Source organism: Pinus tabuliformis, chromosome 9, assembly GCF_031772625.1.
Source record: "Pinus tabuliformis cultivar Carrire ecotype Pingquan chromosome 9, CPIR1, whole genome shotgun sequence".
Taxonomy (NCBI): domain Eukaryota; kingdom Viridiplantae; phylum Streptophyta; class Pinopsida; order Pinales; family Pinaceae; genus Pinus; species Pinus tabuliformis.
The window spans coordinates 995,842,751-995,861,018 of NC_142307.1; the positions used below are offsets into that span (position 1 = coordinate 995,842,751).

Genomic DNA, 18,268 nt, shown 5'->3' on the forward strand with positions numbered 1-18,268 from the left:
TACAGATTTTATTTTCCATCTCACAGCACTAGGATTGTGGAATCAGGAAATGCAAAGTTTCTTGAAAATGACTTGATCAGTGGGAGCGATCAAACCAGAAACATAGTTTCTGAGAAAGATCATTCAGAATCTCAACCTTCCACTTCAAGTGAAAGATTGGTTATTATTCATAGCACCCCTCAAGTACAAACTGGTGTTGAACAACCAATTGTTGAAGTTCCACAAGCTGCTGACGATATTCCAGTAGATCAAGGAGTTCAAGAGTTGCCAAGAACTTTTGAACAACAAGTTGAACCACATACTTCTCAGGAAGATGATGGTACAACATTAAGAAGATCTACTAGACCTAAGAGATCAACAATTCCTAATGTATGCTCAAGTCTACACAAGACTTGACATTGCATTTGTTGTGGGAATGTTGGGATGATATCAGAGTGATCCAGGTTTAGACCACTTGAGAGCTGCAAAGAAAGTGATGAGGTACCTTTAAGGGACCAAAGACTACATGCTTATGTATATCCTGTTTTGAGGCTGCTTTACATGGTGTATGGCTTAAGAATTTCATTTCTGGGCTTAGAATTATGGATTCTATCTCTAAGCCATTGAGAATACATTGTGATAATTCAGCTGCTGGTTTTATGGCTAAAAAAGTGGGAGTCGAAATAAACACATCGACATTAAGTATTTAGCTATAAGGGAACGTGTTAAAGAAAATAAAGTGGTCATTGAGCACGTCAGCACTGAGTTAATGATCGCTGATCCTTTGACTAAGGGCATGCCACCGTTTAAATTCAAGGATCATGTATTGAATGTGGGACTTGGTTCCATTATGAAGTTTTTCATTGTATGGACAATGATATTTTAATGAAATTCTTAATTATTGTGATGTTTTTTCTCATATTTATGTGCACCTTAAGTTGATTTGAGAAAATTCATTTAAGAAGGACCAAGAATAAACATAAGGTTTATTCATTAAGATATTGTTGCCACATACATTATAATAAGAATAAATGCATAGTAATACATGGAAGATAATACTCGTCAAAAGAGGACTTATCGCCATGATTCATGTATCTATTACTTAATACAGATTGTCAATGGTTTTTGAGACATTAAGTTTGGAAGTATGGACCAAGTGGGAGAATGTTAAGCTCCATTGATTTTACACAAAAGCTACCTTGATTTATGGAATTGTAGCTTTTCTTAACTTATGGAAACCAACTGCAGTAGTTTCCTTAAGTTAAGAAAATCAACTGCAATTACTAAATTTATAATTGGGAGCTACTAAAGTGGTCCATCACTTTGATCTGATCTCTACCTTGATTTGTGGTTTTTTCTAACACATAGCTTTTAGAAGCTTGATGGAAGCTTAGCTATATGTTCATCTGTTTGGTCCCCAAGCTCATATCTCAATCCCCTTCAGTTCTACACCATCTAGCTGAGATAGCAGAGCTCGGAAGTGAATTCATACTAGTTGTCTTCTTTCCTTTTTGCATGTGCAGCTGGAGCGTGGTGTTTCAGAAGGAAATTGCATCAACAGTTTCACCAATGGCTGGAGGTAATTCGTATCCCTGGGCATTAAGTTTCAGTGATTATTTTCAGTTCTTTCCGCATGCAGAATCGATGTTTAAGTTTATTAGTTTTCTAACATCACACGCAGAGCCTTTGAGCATTAATGGTTTACAAAGTTCAAGTTAAATGCTGCATTCCCAAACAACCTGAATATATACCCAAAAAAAAAACAGAAGAAGTATGCTTGATATTTATTTTTACCTGAACCTATGAAGGCGAAACAATAAGTTGTTTATTGCTGTAGGGAAGACACTATTCGTTCCTACTCTCAACACAGTTCGCTCTCAACACACTTCGCTCTCGGCTCTCAACACCAAATAACAACAACAAAAACTCTCAGTGAAAAGAGGTGTAGCAACCAACATTTATGGAAGAACTAGAGGTTCCTTTTGGCACCAAAAACATTCTCGCCAATTCCTATCCACAAAAATTGGTGGAAAGATAAATAGTGCATCGTCTAATTATTGCAAGTGTGTATTTTCCCTCTGATCGTACAGTGTAACAACAAGTGCGTCTTTCTCTGCCCGGGTCCCTTTATTTGGGGCTTACCTTATCTTTTTACTTCCCATATTGTTCGTTGGTAAAACCGACTATACAATTTCGTGGGTGAATAGCTCACACAACAAATTCTGGACGTGGGAGGGTCACCCGCATCTAGCATAAGTGAATCTCTACCCAATTGACAAGGTTTTCACTTATCACCATGAAGAAGGAATTTCCACCCATAGTTATTCAATATCAAGAAGTAATACAATTGAATTCAAAGGGTAAATTACTAAATCCGTATATGTACTCAATCAAGTAGCCAATTGTCATAATTTATTCTTTTCATACGAACAGGGTCTACTCACACCGACACTTTCCAATGAAACCATATCAGTTCGTTCCAAACTAGCCATCATAGCAAAGAGAGTGCCGCGACTGTCGGGTGTTCTCACACTGACACTTCCACTGAAACCATATCACGAATCTTTCATTCCAAACTAGCCGTCATAGCAAAGAGACTGTCGCGACTGTCGGGTCTGCTCACATCGACACTTTCCAAACTAGCCGTCATAGAAAAGAGAATGTCGTGACTGCGGCCAATTCCAATTTCCGTATGGGAACGCTGGAACGTTGCTGATTTAAGCCTTAACAGTTCCAGAAACTGTCTGAAGTTTCCTTTGCCGTTCCCACAGAAAAAGGAACGTTCCTGTGCAGCTCCAAAGTTCCAGGGAGCGTGGGAACCACCCGAACGGGTTTCTCAGCTCTCAGGAATGGTTCCCATGCAATATAGGTTATAATTCATAAAGAATACATATTAATGGTGTGGGAAGCCAAAACTCGTTATTAACCACAAGGTGGATGGTCATTTTACCTTTTTTGTTTTGGGTTGGAGTGTCAAGATTTGGCTTGATGCGGAGAGATTGAAATGGAATTTTTAGGGAGTAGCTGCAATGGGAGGGAGTTCTTCCCCTCTCTACACATTTCATTTCAACCCTGTACCCTTTTTCAAGAAGAAAAAACCTCCATCTTCTATTAAAAACAAAAGACAGGTACAGATACATAGGACTGTGGATCCATGGCAAGAGCAGAGAACATATGTGATCACAAAAAAACCCTGATACAAGAAGAATGGAAAGAAAAGTCAAGAGCATATCTCTTTACAAATTATGAAGAAGAATATATTCCAAAAGAGAAGCACAAGAATAGGAGAAATGGAACAGAGAACGAGGCATGAGGCAGAGCACTAGTGCCAGAGCAGAAAATGTGCACAAAATGCACCGAAAACTTATGGATGATCCCCTGAAAGATTGACCTCATACACATTGTCTCCAATCAGAAAGCTAGCAGACAGAATAATGACAGAGAAAGACCAAGAAGCCAAACAAACTTCCAGGCAACACAACCTGAAAAAAGTGTTGACCCAACTGTCCCAATTTGACCAGGTTGAAGGACAAAAAAGATATTAGATGTCAATTTGGCCCGATCGCATAAGAATATCAGAAGAAAATTCTTGGAAATGTATCGAACTTAGAGATGCTTCGCATCCTTGCTTTGATATAACATCAATGTCGTTGTTTTGTTCTCAAAAAATATGAGAGAAAGAGATGTGACCGAAGGACACGATCGGGGATCTGGTTCTCTATTTCCAATTAAGGAGGGCTGGAGTTTGAAGGTTTTTGGGGTTTTTGGGCCAATAAATAATAACCTTAGAGTCCCCAAAGATGTCGATATCTGTCAATCCAATCCAGGAGGGCTGGAGTTTGAAGGTTGTTGGGTTTTTGGGCCAATAAATAATAACCTTAGAGTCCCGAAAGATGTCGATATCTGTCAATCCAATCCAAGAAGCGCAGAAGAGTGTTACCCAATAATTCCAAGAGTTCTGTGTTGGTATTCGAGCCCTTACCACTGTACGAAAGGAAACTGTAATAATGCACAAGATCCAGAGATATAGCCATCCCACTACCACTTGTTCCAGAAGAATTGGCTCCATTGAAGAAGCCAATAGGAAAATAAGCCCAGATGTATGTGGAAGGGTGGGACGAGCAAGCAGAAATGGAGGGCTCAACAACAAATTCCTTAAAGAAAGTCATAATTGAAGAATTTTAATTGACAACAATATCTTATTTTTACATTTAATTTTTAGATAAAAACACAAAAACAAAAAACCAACAAAATTTATGTTAATAAAAATTTGTTATATATAGCATAAGTTTCAAAATATACACTATTTCTGTTGACAGAGTTTCACATTCCATAATATCTATTTTTGTTATGAGTCTAAAATAGGAATTAAAATAAACATTACTACATTACTACATCTTAATGAAATTGACATAAGAACAAAAATATTACAGAACATAAATGCTTATATTAGAAGTATATAAAAAGACTTTATGGGTGATTTTTTTTATGGTTTTATTTTGAGATAAAACCCCACCACAAGGTCCGTTCCCTAATTGTTGTTGGGGGAATATGGTTGGTAAGAAACGAGGCCATCTTCAAAGATAAGGATACTTCTACAACCAAGATTTTTATTCAATGCTTGGCCATCACACAAATTATTTCTTGGGATGAACATGTTTTATGTTCTCATCATCCTCATGTTACAGATATACAGACATGCAAAATTTGGGAATTCTTTGATGTGGTAGAACAAAGGACCCCCCTCTCTAGGAGGAGCTTGTGTAATTGTTAATATTTCTCTAGCATTTTCCATAGTTTTCTCTACAAATATTGGTTTTGTTTCAAACAATTAAGCTAAATTTGCCATAAAATTATTACTTCATATGGCTACCTCACATGGAATACTCTTTATTTATGTTTATGGAGACTCTCAAAATGATATTAATTGGGTAAAAGGAACAGAAAGAATCCGTAATTATATTTTCTCTCCAAATTTTAGAAAATACAACAACAAATTCTTCACTTTACTTAAATTTCCTTTGATCACCTCTACGAGAGCCAGAATACAGAAGCAGTTATCCCTGTAGAAGCCTGGATTGGATATGAACAAAGGAACATTTGAAATCACAGAAACTAAAGAAAGGTAGCAACACAAATATTTTCTTAACAGTGGGGTATAAGAACTTTTTTTTGAAATCACATGAACGTTTATTGATGTCTCTTTTCTCTGATTTTTTTAAAAACTTTTTGTAAAATATTTTGAGATGTATATGAAAATATATAAGCAAAGGGATCTACTGGATTTTTTTTATAAAAGATGAAAAACTACTATCTTCCTGTCACGAAGAGAATAAATTAGGACAAAAAATTATTGATGAAATTCAATGACTACAAAATGTCATGCAACATATACAATCTGTAATTTTGTATTGAAGAAATTTGAAAAAAATGTAGTAATATCTATTCAAATATATATTTAAAATAAATAAATAAATAAACCCGAGTACAAAAAAACTTACATGAATTTTAATGATTTTAATGGAAAATATAAAATATAATGTTTATATCAAAAAATTAAATACTACATATAAATTTTATATTTAAAAAATTTAGTTAATCAACCCCATAATTACAAAATGTTGTACTCTCCAGGTTAAGGAAAAAATATCAGTGAAAATATTTTTCTTAATGTTTCAACAATTACATTTAAAGTTTCATTCACAAATTCCAGGTGGTGTCTCATCTGTAATCTAAATATCTGAAAAAGAGAACCCAATATGTAGAAGGTGAACCCAAAGAACCTTTTGCAAAACACATTTCATACTCATATAAACCTTCGATCCCCAAAAAAAGTAATTGTAAATTTTCTCTAATTGTAAATTTTCTCACCTTGACTGGGTGGGAGCTTTCTTCCTTTTGCAGGGGATTTGAAACAAAGTAGTCTATAATGCAACTTTTTGGAGATTTTGGTCATCCAAAAAGTGCATTATTGTGGCCATCCACCCCTCTGATTCTCCGTCACTTCTATCTATGTCACCTCGCCAGAACACTCCTCCATTACCTCCGTCCCGGATGCCAGCTCCCACCGTCCCGGATACCAACTCCCAGCATTAACTTCACCCGGTCACCGCCAACTCCATTTGAATTTCCTCCGCAACGCTGCATCCCCTGCTACTCTGCCCGTAGTTCAAAATAATTAATATTATTTTGTATTAATGGAGAAATTGTTACACAAGTTGTAACGTATCTCCTTAGTTTAGGATTTGTTCCTAGAGTTTAGGAGTTTGGTTGCAACTTCCTGATCTCTAGTAATGTACTTAATGATGTAATTGCTCATTGGATGGAAGTAGAGTGTACGGAGAGAGTTCTCTTTGTTTGAGTGCAGTCTCCAGGTGCAATACTCACCTGTGAGCTGTAACTCCTTCTTTTCAATTCAAGTATGATTTTTATCTTGGTATCAGAGCAGAGTATGGATAGCCTTAATTTTTTTTTTTAGGATGCAACATTGATTACAGAACTGTAGTGGCAGTGGAGTGTATAGAAGCATTCGTAGGATCAGGTGGACTGCAGTAACACCTGGAGCACAGGTCTCAAATGACTGATCATCTCTGAGTGCAAGAAAGTGCTAGCGCGGTTTCGTCATGAACAGTCACGCCATTTTTTAGCGGAAGAAGAGCTGGTGCGGCTTTTTAAGGAACAGATGCGCCACCTGGCGCAGTTTTGATGGTGATAAGCGTGCCAGTGCGCTAGAAAGTCCTATTGGCGCAGAAAATCAAGCTTTAATCGCACCAATTTCGTAAGATGCGTGGATTTTGTTTCTGGCGCGGGTATTTTGCTGTCGAAGAGCGCCAACATCTTTCTTTTTGAAAAATCTGCAATTTTTTGCAGATCAGAGTTTCCCAGTGGTGGCACTTTGAATTTCTGGATCTGTTCGGTGGCAGCAGATCGGAGTAGCCCGGTTGTGGCACATTGAAGTTCCTAATCTACTTGGTGGCAGTAAATCGGACTTGCCTGGTGGTGGCACATTGAAGTTCCTAATCTGTTTGGTGGCAGTAGATTGGACTTGCCCGATGGTGGCGCATTGAAGTTCCTGATCTGTTCGGTGGCAGCAGATCGGACTTACCCGGTGGTGGCGCATTGGAGTTCCTGATCTGTTCGGTGGTAGCAGATCAGACTTTCTCGGTGGTGGCACATTCGAGTTCCTGATCTGTTTGGTGGTAGCAGATCGGATTTGCCCAATGGTGGCGCATTGGAGTTCCTGATCTGTTTGGTGGTAGCAGATCGGACTTGCCCGGTGGTGGCTCATTGAAGACTGATTCATCAGAGGATCAGAAATTTATCAGTCCAATATGAATAACAGTGATGAGTACTCTCTTAAGCCAGAAAAGACGTGGTCTATTATCAGGCCAGTAGATTATTTGCTCAGGGAGCAATGGTTGCTGTTAATTTTGATAGGAATCACCATCGCATCGACTTTCTTTATCCTTCAGCGTGGTTTTTTGGCTTCTAATGTTAATGAAAATGGAAGGTTTGTGCCCAACAAACCTCATTGGGTTGTTTATGAGACGCCTGTTTCTCGGTGTGCTCAGTATCATTCGGGTTTGATGGTGAATTTGGGGGCTAAAGTGTCCCTATGTTTGAAGAGAAAGTCCCTGCGAGTTGTCGTGATGGGTGGAGCTGGCTTTGTTGGCAGTCATCTACTTGACAGGCTCATGGCAAGAGGCGACAGTGTTATTGTTGTCGACAATTTCTTCACAGGAAGGAAGGAGAATGTTTTGCATCATTTTGGCAATGTTAATCCCATCGGAGTCCGCAGTTGCTATGATGAGGGTAAGAGAACAGCCAAAACTCTGACTATGGGAGCAAATGTTGAGGTGCGGATTGCTTGAAATTTCAATACGTAAGGTTTGCGAATGTGCCGTGATGATGGTCGGGTTGTAAGTAATTTTGCTGCTCAGGCTTTGCCCAAGGAGCCTTTGACAGCCTTTGGAAATGGGAAACAAACACAGAGCTTCTAGTTAGTTTCTGATCTGGTTGAAGGCCTTATGCGACTTATGGAGGGCGAACATGTTTGTCCTTTCAATCTTGGGAATCCTGCGGAATTTACAATATTAGAACTAGAACAGGTTAAAGAAGGAAAGGATGACTCTAACAGTGATTGGCACATTCCATTGCTAATGGAAGAAAACAGTAAGGAAGATGAAGAGCAGGAGCAAAAACAAGAAGAAGAAGTAACAGGAAATGTAATCAATAATGCAAGCCCAGAAAAGGTTGAAATAGACAAAATTGAGGTAAGTCCCCTACCAAGGAGATCAAGTAGGAATACTCGATTGAAAGACTATGCATTAATGTCAAAGTTTTTAAACATTGTAGAACCTACAAATTATGAGGAAGCAAGTAAATCTGATGCATGGAGGGCTGCAATGTATGAGGAAATAGAATTAATAAACAGAAACCATACTTGGGATTTGGTTGAATTGCCTGAAGGTAAAACCCCCATAGGATGCAAATGACTGTATAAACTAAAAATAAATGCAAATGGGAGTATAGAGAAACTTAAAGCTAGACGGGTAACAAAGGGTTACTCACAGCAAGAGGGAATAGATTTCGATGACACCTTTACTCCTGTAGCCAAATTAAACACCATTAGAATGCTAATTTACTTAGCAACAAAACACAAATGGCAGCTACACCAACTAGATGTTCAGTCCGCATGTCTAAATGGTGACTTGAAGAAATTTTTTTATTTAGTATAGCCTGAAGGTTTTGTGAAAAAGGGGCGGGAACATCTTGTGTGTAAATTGAAAAAGGTACTTTATGGTTTAAAACAGGCACCTAGGTTGTGGTATGAGAAAATTGACTCATTTTTTGTACAACATGGCTTTCATAGGAGCTTGAATGATCCAAATCTGTATACCAAGTTTAATAAACAGAGGAAAATTAGTTTGATTTCTTTGTATGTAGATGATATGATTGTAACAGGGAATGCCAACAATCTGATCAAAGAAATCAGATGTCACAAGTGTATGAGATGGAAAGACTCTGGACAAACCTTTCTTACTCAAGGGAAGTATGCCAGAAGCTTGCTGGAAAGGTTCAGAATGGTTATTCTAGCAGGTTTTTCAGATTCTGATTGGGCAGGTAACTTGGATGATCAAAGATCTATCACAGGTTACGCATTCAGCATTGGATCCGGGGTCATAGCATGGAGCAGCAAAAAACAAGAGCACTGTAGCTCTGCTTCATCGAGAGAAACTAATGTCAAAAGAGATATGTGTTGAATATTGTAAAACTTGTGATAACATGGCTGATATTTTTACTAAGCCTCTTGGGCGTGTAAAGTTTGAATTGTTTAGAGGGATGCTAGGAGTTCAGGATAATCCTTTCTCCATTAAGGGGGGGAGTTGAAAATAATTAATATTATTTTGTATTAATGGAGAAATGGTTACACAAGTTGTAACGTATCTCCTTAGTTTAGGATTTGCTCCTAGAGTTTAGGAGTTTGGTTGCAACTTCCTGATCTCTAGTAATGTACTTAATGATGTAATTTCTCATTGGATTGAAGTAGAGTGTACGGAGAGAGTTCTCTTTGCCTTCTTTTCAATTCAAGTCTGATTTTTATCTCCCGTACCTAGAATTTCCATTGCATCCACTCGAGTCAGAAGAATTACTCCACTACTGAGTTCTGCTGCATCTACTCAAGTCAAAAGAACTACTTCACTGCATATGCTCAAGTTAGAATAACTACTCTATTGCATCCATTGAATCTCATGGACTCAATTTATTATGTCCAGCATTATCTTGCTCCCCCACGAACCCAATCTCTAAAGCTCCCGGAAATATATGAAAGAGATCATCCACAGTGATGGACCGAAAGCCAAAATAAAACTCACAAGACCTCGCTTCCAAAGCAATCCCTTTTATCTCGGCGTCTGGTGAAATAAGATATTTACTTGAAAACATAAGATATTTGAATGATGATTCAATAGATTGTTTTTTCTGACAAGTTTATGTATATGAACTTGTTTGGAATTTTAGCTGACCACAATTTGAAGCTTAATTTTCCTCGGATCAAGTTTTACTTTGACAGGGTAAGGAACAAGATATCATAAAATTGTTAAAATAGAAATATGAAGCACCTTTTGAAATGTGATCACAAAAGATGACGTTGCAAGAGTTTCAAAATTTAGACTGGGAAGATAACTTGAAACAGAGGACATTATGTCACCCAATTACTACTATCCGATAAATTCAAAACAAATAAAAACACAATGATTTGATACATGTGTAATAGCATACCCCAGCTGCAATGAGGTATCAGAATCCTCATAGTCTTTCATGGGCGATTTATGTAATTTGAAATTAAAATCATGAGTAGTTATTGATTCAGATGACTGAGGATCCTGATTTTCCAATGGTTCAATGAAGAGAGACTTCTCTACATCATTATTTCCTACATGCCAGAGATATCCTTCCTTTTCAATATGAGTAATAATTTATCATTACCTATCCAGTGATGACTTGTTAAGCTACTCATGTTCTATTTAAGTAAAATAATATACCTCTTGACAGAGTTTCATATTCTCCTCTATGATTCGTATTCCTTGTTTCAAGAATACAATCTACTATTTTGAATCTCAACTAATCTTAGGATACATTGTTAAAAATAGGTGGATTTAATTTTAACAATAAACTACAGTCATTATATAAGTTAATAAACTAGAGCCATTATATAAGTTAAATGAATTAGGGAAGCCATGGTTCATCAACATTGAAGTTCAATATGAAACATCTTCAACATTTCTATATACATTTGGCTATGTATTTATGAGTGAAACAATTGGAAAAACAATTTTTTTTTTGACAACAAACTATTATGAATAAATTGACAACATTGAAGTTCAATTGGACATTTTTCAACATTTTGACTATACATTTAGTGGAGTATTTCTCAATGAGAGAATCAGAAAAACATTTTTCCTTGACAACAAACTATCAAACTATTAGGAATCAAATGATACTTATATTGTTAATTTAGTAAATAGATGTAATGCAATAAATAAAAAAATCTCAAATATTTTAAATTTATTTTATTTTTAATTATAAATAAATAATTAATATATATAAATATGTTGTAACCATAGTTACCATACCTTATGTTTTCAAGTAAAATTCCAATCCTGCTCATCCATTCTTGTTTCCTATTTCCAATATTTTGCACAAATGACATTTTTATCAATGCTCCTACACAATGGGCTTCCTTATTAACTTAGGATTCTTTTATTTCTTAACAAAATGTATACTTTAAGTTTGAATTTTTTCTTCAAATAAACCATTCAAGGATTAGATTATTAATTTATCAAAACTCAAATATGGAAAATTTAGGCTGTAAGCAGAGGTGACTGTCAAACTCTAATTCTGTTCATACCAGAAACTTAAAGTTAAAACTACATGAATGAAGCCCAAATGTCAAAAGACTCAAAAGTATGGTTAAAGCATTTCAGTTGTACTGAATTCAAACCTGAGGGTCGTATTTCCTTTCTAGCAGGAGCATTAAAATATGGCCCCAATGAAAATGAAGTTTCCATGTCCATCCTCTTGGTTTGGGATCCTATTGAGTTCATGATCCTCTGCACGTCAAACCTTTCCTATGAAACATTCAAAATATTCTCTCCAATTTGAAGTGATGTGGATCTCTCCACTTTCTCTTGCTCTGGACTTCCTTGATGATCAAATATTTGCATAGATGCCCCTTCCTTATCAATTTCTTCCTCTATAATTTTAGAACCTTTCATTCCCTTTTGTTCAATTCCTTGTTGGCACTTGTTAACTACTTTTTCAAATGCCTTCTTTTCAAATAATTGCTCATCATTAAAAAAATTCTCAGAGGGGAAATGACATTACTGTCCAAAAATAACCTTCTTTCCATGGAAAAAAATGAATGTGACTTTGCACTGTACTCTTAAATCCTCTATTTTCTCCAAAATATTCTTGAAAATATGGTATGTTTTGTGCACCCTCATCTGCTGACACTTCTCTAACAAAATTCTTACTTTCTTGATTTGAGTTAGCTCGTTCTTTGATGTTCAACTCTCTATCAAACATAGCACCTGCAACTTGAGAACATGTTTTCTCGTCATGTCCTGACAAACTAATCTACCCTCCATGCAAATTTCTACAAACATCCTTAGAAAATCGTTGGAAATAGTTTCATTCATTTTCTTGTACTCTTCTCTATATTCATAGATATCATATATATCATCATGGATGGATGGCATCTCTCTCAAACCAGTTTGGGAGCCTAACCCAGGAATTTTAACAAAGAAGTTTCTAACCCATCCCCAGCCTTGGGAGACCCAGGGAGTTCGAACTAGGCAATTCAAATCAGGAAGTTGCTAGAACAAAGCTAGCAAAATTTAAACTGGGTCAACATCCTGATAATGCCAAACTAAAGCACTCTCTTTTGTTTCTATTGCAGATAGCAAAATTTAAACTGGGTCAACATCCTGATAATGCCAAACTAAAGCACTCTCCTTTGTTTCTATTGCAGATCCATCTCTAGTTTCCTTATACAATTTCATAACAATATATGCAATTCATTTCCAATCGAAGTCTGCCACAACCACACAAGTTTCCCATTTTGCATCTTGGTTCCACCTGAGATTTGCAAAAGCATATAATAACATGTTAAATCATTAGTTTGGAGCATTTACAAATCTAATAATCCTAAAATTGGAGACCATTTCTGCATTGACGAGAGTAAGAGGGCTTTTTGGTGTTTCAAAACTTCAAATGTTGAACACTAGTTGGTGCATAGAATTGGAGGAGCTGTCAATTATTGATGCATTGGTGAAGAGATTACAGGGTCATTTGAGAAAGCTTCGAAAGCCTATTATTAGCTGGTGCATGAATTGTAGGAGCTCCCAAGGATATTAAGGGCTTCATGTTATTTTCAAAGAGAATTTTATGGACATTATGGATTTAATAGAAATAAATACAAAGTTCTTTAGATCGTTACCAAGACTCTTCAAAATAGAAAGTGCCTCCGGGTTGGGTGTTTTGTTAATAAAATTTCATGGCATCATAGTACCATCATAATCCAATAAAATCACCCTACTCTTGGTCCTGTCCTTTTATATGAAAAGAAAATATGTTATGTTATGTTATGAAATATGTTATGTTATTTCTTTGTCATCATAAGTAATTTCTTTGTCTCTTTTGACTCCCTTTACAAGTTCAATTCATCTTATCTTTGAGTATTTTCTCATCATTGTGTAATTATCATTCCTTGACCCATTACACATCTTTAAGATATTTGAGAATCAACAAATGTCACTATTAACAAACTAATAAAATATCATATTTCAACATTACTCTCATAATAATGTGACAATACAACATTAACTCTCATAATGACTTGTGTAACAAGTGCCACTGTTAACAAACTAAAAAAATATCATATGAAAACATGAGGCCCACAGTTACATTGGCAAATTTGTACAACGTTCACAACATCATTTCCACAGGGCGGTGAGCTTTTTCATTGATGATTTTGTACTCCAAACTGGAAGAAATTCGGGTTCTTGCTCAATAAATAGTGTAGAATAGTTTCTTTTTACATTTCACCTTCTTTCTTCCATATATGTTAATGAAGGGGACCCACGATAATACTCTACCTGTAAATGCAACTATTTATTCTCTTTTAAAACTTCATTTTTTAGATTCAACTTCCTAATATGTTTCCACAGTTTTTGTAGACATTCAGACAACATGGAAAAGAAATGGAAGACCATTATGGGCCTTGAGGTGTAAGACCCTAAAGAGAAAATCATATTTTCTAGTAAATATTTAGTTTGGTCTGAAGTATACAAGATGAACATGAATATTGATTGGGTTGAAAAAATTCCTAAACTAAGAATTAATGATTTTATTCAAGGAGAGGAATCGAATCTAGATGCTCCATGTTCCTTCCAACGTTGAAAAAGCAAAACTCCAAGATCAAAGCCTAGTGCTGCCTTGTTTACATGTTGATATTAACAATGCTTTATCATTTTTCATACGTGTTGATATTTCAAAATTTATTTTGTAGTTATACTAGCTCATATGGTTGAGAGGACAAGAGAGAAGAATGGAAAACCAAACAAAGGTGTTTAACTATCAAAAAGAGGGGTTTCCAATGCCATTTTGTTATAAAGGTCATGGTTCAAGATCTCGACGCTACAATAATAACAAACAACATGTATGATCATGAAGATGGGTAGGGATGGCCTTGTCATGGAAAACACGACACTTTAGGTGATGATGGTCCTTAGAGGAAGCCAAGACTTTCAAGAGACATGATTTCTTATTTAGAAAGTTGTTTTTTCCTTCAAGTGCCAATTAACTATGTTTGTAATATGCATATTAAGAAATATTTCAACGTAGATGCCACAGCTCGAGATAGGGATTTTTTCTTACATAGAAAAGATATTGTAAACATCTATAATTGTATGACAAAATAAAATTACCAATTGCATAGCAAAGATGAAATGAGTGTGAATCTCTGGTATGAAAAACACCATAATGATTTATTCTTCTACCAGAAGCCCAATGGTGGAGAGATCCCTTTTATCACTGGAATACAAACAAAATGGATGTTGGAAACTATGGTCAAGTTATCCCACAATAGCTTGATAGCCATGGACTCAACATTCAGTACAAATAAATATGGGGTGAATATTTTTGCAATGACAGCTTTAATAAATCATTTTGGTTATAATAATTCAATATAATTATTGACTTAAAATTAAATTCATTTTTTTATATGAAAGTATCAATTGTACATGCTCACAGTGTTTGATGAGCAACAAAGTGGGGTTCCAGCTGCATGGGTGGTGATGTCACGCAATACATCATAAGATATAGCGGTATGGTTGAAGCACCTCATGGATAGGTGTTTTTGGTTTCATCCTGACTGGAAGGTCAATGCATTTATGGTTGATGATGCATTGGATAAAATCATTGCTTTGAGGTAACATCAATAATATTATTTGACATTGCAAGTTGCATTCATTCTAAATATTTCTCACTTAAAATGAATTAAATATGGTAGGAGAATCACTAGATGTGATGTGAGCTTGTGTATTTGGCATGTAAGGAGGGCATGACTATTGAATGTTAATTGGTTGGCCAGCAGTTCAGAAAAAGAAAAGGAGATGTTCAATGAACTTGTTTATATCATGAAAAATTGTTCTAATGATGAAGTGGAGAATGCAATCAATGGATTTTTCACCAAATTTGCAATTGAGGAGAAGTTTTTGGACTATTTCCACAAGAATTAGGTTGTTGGTGAAAATATGCGTAAGTTCGCATACTATTTTTTTTAGTTCATACATTTTTTGTTTCATAATGACAAGATATATTTACTAATTCGATTTTTACATTTAGGGATGTGGGTTAAAGGTTGCCGATATTTTCCTCATGCAAATCAGGAGACAAATAATGTTGTGGAGTCATACCATGGTTATCTCAAGACAACCTTTCTATGTGATAGACGAAAGAAATGCTCTCATAGGATGGATTGGCTATTCTATACTCTAATAAAAAAATGTTGAGCCATGTTATCGATTCAAGGAAATTCTGAAAAAAGAAGGATATTTTAACAACCACAAGAAAGAGATGCAACTTGAATCATCAATGGAAAAGGCTAGAAGAATTCTAGACAGTGATTGTAGGTCTCATGAGAGCATATCTCATGCTTATTGGGTGAGGAGTCAAAGTAAACTTGATAAGAAATATCTTATCATATGGCATCACACAAATTCTATCACTTTTGACTGCCCATGGTCTATTCATGGCAATATTTGCAAGCATGCCATAAAGGTATATTGGTTTCATTCCTCCTTAATGGATTCAAACCCTTTATTGGATCTTGATACCACACCTAATACATTGAATGCCCCTCCTAAGATAAGTATAAAGGCACCAAACCTTGATGTAGATACTAGCACAACTATTATGGATGATGACAATGTTGAAGAACTTAATTTGTTGAGAGAGGAGTTGTTTGGCTATCTAGACATGTTTCGGAATAGTCCTCATTCTACTGTGAGAAAGACAAAACAATTGATTGATTTGGCTAAAAAAAATTCTGGAAGATGTTAATGATCTTCATATTATGGATTATGACTTCACCCTTGGGTTGGGTGCTTATGAGTCATCTTTGAAGATGAAGAAGACTTTCCTTAGTCCTAAAAGCAAAAATAAAAGAAGAAAAAAAATGCCAACTTACATATTGATTGGAATGTCCCTGCATCTGAAGATGAACCATTTCAATTTTAACACCTCAACAAGCGTGGTCATCCTTGCTCTAACAATGCATCCTCTATTGTCCTAAGTAAGTTCTATAGAGAGATCAGGTGATAAGTGTTTTCTCTTAACTATGTTCATTGGTTGTTGTTGATGTTGTTAATGTAGTGTTTGAATGTTTGCAGGGGTGCACCATCCTAATACTATGCCTTCACTTGAAGCATGTAGATAGAAGAACCATCACTTTATTTATCACATGAGTCAAGGTGAATTTGATGGGAGACCTAATGATGTAGTTTGTATTCTGATGCCTCTATAAATTACTATAATATTATTTTCTCTTATGGAAATTACATTGTTATGTTACAGATACAATAGATTCTTCAATGGATCTCCCTCCATCTGAGCATGATTGGCTCATTGACAACACCCAAATTGGTGATTTTCCAGGTTTGTTGCTATGCCTTTTCTCTCAACTATGTGTACTGGTTGTTGTTGATGTTGTTAATGTAGTGTTTGAATATTTGCAGGGGTGCACCATCCCAATATTGTGCCTTCACTTGAAGCACATAGATAGAAGCACCATCCCTCTATTTATCACATCAGTTAAGGTGCATTTGATGGGACACCTAATGATGTAGTTTGTATTCTGATGCCTCTATAGATTAAAATCATATTATTTTCTCTGATGGAAATTACATTTTTATCTTACATATACAACAACTTCTTCAATTGATCGCCATCCATCCAAACATGATTGGCTTATTGACAACACCCAAATTGGTGATTTTCCAGGTTTGTTGCTATGTGTTTGTTCTTAACTGTGTGCATTGGTTGTTGTTGATGTTGTTAATGTAGTTTTTGAATGTTTGCATGGGTGCACCATCCCAATAGTGTGCCTTCACTTGAAGCACATAGACAGAAGCATCATCCCTCTATTTATCACATCAATGAAGGTGCATTTGATGGGACACCTAATTGATGTATTTTGTATTATGATGCCTCTACAAATTAACATCATATTATTTTCTTTGATGGAAATTAAATTGTTATGTTACAGATAGAATAACTTCTTCAATGGATATCCCTCCATCCGAACATGATTGGATCATTGACAACACCCAAATTGGTGATTTTCCAGGTTTTTTGTTATGCCTTTTCTCTTAACAATGTGCACTAGTTGTTGTTGATGTTGTTAATGTAGTGCTTGAATATTTGCGAGGGTGCACCATCCCAATATTGTGTCTTCACTTGAAGCATGTAGACAGAAGCACCATCGCTCTATTAATAACATGAGTCAAGGTGCATTTAATGGGATCCATAATTGATATAGTTTGTATTCTGATGCCTGTATTAATTCACATGATATTATTTGGTCTGATGGAAATTGCATTGTTATCTTACACATACAAAAACTTCTTCAATGGATCAACCTCCATCCGATCATGATTGGCTCATTGACAACATCCAAATTGGTGATTTTTAAGGTTTGTTCCCATTTTTATGCTCTTAGTCTGCTCTTAAATTGTGCAGTGGTTGTTGTTGATGTTGTTAATGTGGTGTCTAAATGTTTGCATATTGAACCAGGAAACAGAATAAACCAGGAGGTCGGAGGAAAAGACATAAAGTTTAGCCAACTTGTAGGTTTCTCAAACAAGTTGTGAGAGAAAATGCAGCTTCTTCTTCTTTAATATCCCACATACCAACATTCATGTCATGAATTTCGTTGCAGTTGTTGATGCTAGGTTGTTGAGGATTCTTGGTGTAGTGACCAACATTCATTAGGTGTGATTCTTATCTATGAGGAGTTGGTTGTTAGGGTTTTCTTGGTTTCGCTAGCTAGGGTTTGAAATTGTTCCAACTTGTGATAAGTTCCAAGTATGTACATGTACTTCATCTTTTCTATATAAATAAAGTGTTTCAATGGTACAATAATCGAGTACTTGCAGATTTGATTATGAACTTGTCTTCTCTTTCTTCATTGGGTAATTTCCAACACTTTTTTTATAATGACAATATC

At 35.8% G+C, this 18,268-nt stretch overlaps 1 pseudogene; it reads left to right on the forward strand.

The window, feature by feature from the left end:
- The first annotated feature begins 7,310 nt into the window (after window positions 1–7,310).
- On the forward strand, window positions 7,311–7,850 carry LOC149152075 (UDP-glucuronic acid decarboxylase 2 pseudogene; annotated as a pseudogene).
- The last annotated feature ends 10,418 nt before the right edge of the window (window positions 7,851–18,268 follow it).